This window comes from Rhagoletis zephyria, unplaced genomic scaffold, assembly GCF_001687245.7.
Source record: "Rhagoletis zephyria isolate East Lansing unplaced genomic scaffold, Rhagoletis_zephyria_1.1 Rzeph_scaffold_15435, whole genome shotgun sequence".
Classification (NCBI taxonomy): domain Eukaryota; kingdom Metazoa; phylum Arthropoda; class Insecta; order Diptera; family Tephritidae; genus Rhagoletis; species Rhagoletis zephyria.
The window spans coordinates 2,985-6,806 of NW_016172502.1; the positions used below are offsets into that span (position 1 = coordinate 2,985).

General features: G+C 38.8%; 1 long non-coding RNA gene across 1 annotated transcript in view; it reads left to right on the forward strand.

Annotated features, from left to right (window-relative positions):
• The first annotated feature begins 2,233 nt into the window (after positions 1-2,233).
• LOC108379030 (uncharacterized) overlaps positions 2,234-3,822 on the forward strand; it is a 2,670-nt gene continuing 1,081 nt past the window's right edge. Inside the window, exon 1 of the long non-coding RNA XR_001849448.1 lies at positions 2,234-3,042. This is a non-coding gene — a long non-coding RNA (uncharacterized LOC108379030). The remainder of the gene's footprint in view (positions 3,043-3,822) is intronic.

A 3,822-nucleotide genomic window follows, 5' to 3' on the forward strand; every position in this document is an offset into this window, starting at 1 on the left:
TCAACATAATTAGATTCCTTAGCTCCAGGCGCTCGATGGTTCATCCGACAATATTAACACAAGTGACTAAGGCTCTTATGCTGTCCAAGATCGATTACGGGTTACCGATATACGGATGGTGTGCAAAGTCAAACATCCGACTTCTTCAATCCCCATATCATACGGCTGCCCGGCGGAGTATTAATGCCTTTCCAACCAGCCCCACCAAATGTATACTAGCTGAAGCGGGACTACCATCAATCTCCGAAAGAGTTCTACAAACAACGCTCAAACTCATACCAAAACTTTTGTGCACAACCAACACCATTCTTCGAAATGACGTAAAGAAAGCAGCTAAGAGCGTACGAAAGTTTAAGGTGACATCCACCCTACGCAGAAGTATATCTCTCTGCAAGCAATACGACATTGCTACGAGCTCGCGTAATAGAATCGGCCCAACAGCTCCCTGGCTGCTAAAGCATTCATCATTCAACACGGTACTCCAGCAGTATAGCAAACCAACTACCAACTCTGCAATTTACAAAAAAATATTCCCGAAAGAGGCAGCTGAACTCAACGCAAACAATTGGCAATGGTTATATACAGACGGATCGAAAAGCGAATCAGTCACGGCATTCGCTGTCATAAATTCCAAAGGAGCCAACATATCAACAGGCATACTTCCATCCTACTACTCAGTGTTTTCGGCTGAAGCAGTCGCAGTATTTGAAGCGGCAAAATATGCGCAGTCCAACAAAGGAAAATTTGTCATAGCCACTGACAGCCTATCAACCATCTCGGGAATACAAAATATTTACAGTAACAATAGTTTACTCGCCGAGATACGCGAGATTTGTGTCAAATCTCCCAGAAAAATCAAATTGATGTGGGTTCCCAGTCACAAAGGAATACACGGCAACGAGCTTGCTGATACTGCTGCCAGAAACGCTAGTATACGCCCCTGCCACATGATTGTCCCTGGCATTGAAAAAGATATTTTCAACAAAATAAAAATGATCAACCAAGAAGTGGAGTCAAATGAGTGGTCGTCTTTCAACCACGCATATAAAGCCATCAACCCATACAAAAACAGCATCCGCTTCCCAGCCGACTTAAATCGCCGCGACTGCAGTGTGGTAACCCGTATGAGAATTGGCCACATAAAAATATCACACTCACACCTCTTAACCGGAGAAAATAGATCAATATGCCCAAGATGCGGACTAACCCCAACCGTTACACATCTACTGGATGACTGTAAGTCACTGGACAACATCAGGCGTCAACACTTCAACTCAAAAACACCGTCTTCGCTACTTAAAGATATAAACTCCTCGAATATTAATATTGTCACGTCATTCCTTAAATCTGCCAAGTTATACCACCTTATATAAGGCAAAGCATCGCTCGTATAATTAATGAATAGAAATTTTTTATTTTTTATTTTTTTTTCCATATACATATGTACACTAAGCTTAATTCAATTTCGCTTTTAATATAGGGTCGATGGTCTATGCAACTAGTACCCATAAGTTTCCTTTTTTTGAATTAGTTATAATATTATAGTAATATGTATTATAATTAATTGTTGTAAATAAATAAATAAATAAGATTCTACCCTGATCAACTGCCTTATTTCAGATATTTTTCCTTTTTTGAACCATAATTCCACAGTGCACCAAAAATAACTAAAAATTACTGGAGTTTGGATTTATGAAATCGGCTAAACTTGGCCTTCAAAGGGCCAAGGATATATCGCCTAAAATGCTCGCATTTTAAAGCATGTTAGGAAAGTATATCATGAAATAGTTTCAACAAAAAAGTTATAGAGATGAAATTACAATTTTTAGCTATGTAATTTTTTTTTGTGGTTTCAAAATGTCATGCAATAAAATTTTTTGAAATGCAAGACAGCATTTATTGGATAATTTTTTGTACGATAGTGTTTTTTATTGAAGTAAATTGCATGCGATGCTGATGTTTTCGGGTGTAGCAATTTCTTCGAAAATATCTCATCACTTTGCACAAAAATGTCTACTTCCACCAATTTTTTCTCGCTTGCTATAATTTTTTTTTCACAATTGCCTTCAACACCAACTGGAAGACTTTTCTCTCGCAGACGAGTGCGTATTCGCTCATTCTCTCTTCAACGGCCTATCAAAAGTTAATGGAAATTCCGATGAGCAAGCAACGAAGTGAATGAATCCAACTATCTAGCCGCAGGAGCGAACATCGACCGTTCTTGTTCAGCCGCCTCAGTCAGCCAACAGCCAAGTAAAAGCAAAGTAGTGGAGCACTTTGCCACGACCCTGTGTGGCATGTGGCAGTTGTAAACGCATCGTGTGCAAGTCAAGTTGATAGCAGCGGTTAACGTGTGAATTTAAAGTAAAGAAAAAATCAACGACAACGCGGTGTAGAAGTGAATTTGAAGTAGAGAGCGTGTGTGAATAGAAGTCTTGAAAGTTTATCAGTAAAAATTTAACAAAAAAAATTAAAAAATATTTAATGAATGCAATTGATTGTTGCTGTGTAGTGTGTGAGAAAAGTAATTATTGAACAAACGCTTCAATGAGCTACTGATAGGCGAGTGCGTGAATTGTGTAAAAGTCAGTCACACGCTAAGTTAAACGCTGCTGGCTGATAAGCTACACATGTATATGTGTATGTATGTATGTATATATGACCACAGAGCAAGCCACTGAAGTATCGAGCGGAAGCGTAAATATTTTGAAAATATACAAAGAAAACATTTGCTATAAGAAAATTGTGCAAAAGGTCAACGAAAGTTCACTAAAAGCAACCGGCAACGCCTCGACGCTCGACGAAGTGTACAGAGCATTGACGCTATTTTGTGACAGTTACGCCTGCAATAAGCGCGATTGGTGTTGAGAGTGGCAGTGCAAAAGTGTTGCGCGGAAGTGACAATTATACAGTAAAAAGAAAAAGAGGTGGAAGCTAAAGTGACATTTGTGAACGTTTAAGAAGACACTTGAGTGTTGGTAGGCTCATAAGAACTTTTATGATCCCAGACTAGTGTAAAGTGGTGGAGCGCCGCTGAAAAAGGTGAGATATTGCAAAAAAATCATAGAACAAAAACCGGATATCTATGCACACACTTTAGCCTTTTTATATATGTTTCTAATGCGTGGAACATTTGACCGCGCGAAGAAGAACGCTTGCGAAAGAAAAAGCATTTTTAAAAGCTCAGACGCCACTAAAATATGCAAAAATTACTGTTGCGTCCAAAGCGCCTCCCAACGCGCACATTTTAATTAGCAACTAACTACTAACAACCCACCGCGCGTTTCAGCGCCGCTCTAATGCTTAATAAAGAAGTGTTTTACAACACGTTCATTTTCGCGAACTTTTGAAACTCTATGCTGCCTAGTTTATTTTATAATATAGCTGTCAATAAATTAAGCTTAAGCTTAGCGCTTGCAACTAACTTGTTATTGTTGTTGTAAAGTGATTTAAAATATATGCAAATTAGTAGATGAACTAAACGAATTCACCGGGCGCGCGGCCTATGAAGACATTTAAACTCGTGAACGTTACTTAGCTCATCATCAGCGCCTAAACTAATACTGTTTTTGCACCTAAAAAGGTAGAGCCTTGAAAGCGCTGGTAAAGCAAATTGTGTAAAAATTCACAGTAAAAATTCTAACAGCGCAAAGTCCTAAGCGCGCGCTTACCATTTACTGTTTCTCAATAAAGCGCGTTATTTACCTTTTTAACTGCTCCGAGCAACGGTTGTATAATTGTTGTACTTGCGCTATTGTAAAGTAAATTAAATGCAATTTTCACGCATTCTTTGTTGACATTAGCTACGCCAACATTGCCATT